This window comes from Lipotes vexillifer, unplaced genomic scaffold, assembly GCF_000442215.2.
Source record: "Lipotes vexillifer unplaced genomic scaffold, Lipotes_vexillifer_v1.1 scaffold22, whole genome shotgun sequence".
NCBI classification, from domain to species: domain Eukaryota; kingdom Metazoa; phylum Chordata; class Mammalia; order Artiodactyla; family Lipotidae; genus Lipotes; species Lipotes vexillifer.
The window spans coordinates 3,311,810-3,312,211 of record NW_006779050.1 but is presented as its reverse complement, the minus strand read 5'-3'; the positions used below and the strand labels follow the sequence as shown (position 1 = coordinate 3,312,211).

Below are 402 nucleotides of genomic sequence, written 5' to 3'. Positions count from 1 at the left end.
GCAGGAATTGTCACCTGGTGCTGATTCTCTGTGCTCTACAAAGCCTGGAGCCTCTGCTGTCCTTTCCGTTGCTTTTCTTCTTCTTTTCTGGGTTTCAAAATGTTTTCTAAAAAATCAGATAACAAAATAACTTTTGTTTTCCTGTGTAGGTGAAGTCAGGAATTCCAAAGCACCTGAGATTGGGGTTTTGATGACTTTCCCTAAATAGATTTTAGAAGTGCTCAAGTCCTCTTCCCCACGACCACATTTGGGGTGTAGAGTTCTTAGGTCACTTGGAAATCAAGCCATACATTAGCTTCCTTCTTTTGGTGAACATTCTGTGATACTAGAAAGCCTGAGTTCTGGTTCTAGCACAGCGCTGAAGTAGATCAATGATTGAGAGCAAGTCTTAGCAAACCTGTT

At 41.5% G+C, this 402-nt stretch overlaps 1 protein-coding gene across 3 annotated transcripts in view; it reads left to right on the top strand.

Annotated features, from left to right (window-relative positions):
* The window catches only part of NPNT (nephronectin), a 76,296-nt gene that overhangs the window by 39,455 nt on the left and 36,439 nt on the right, over window positions 1-402 (top strand). The gene's annotated exons all lie outside the window — the stretch shown is intronic.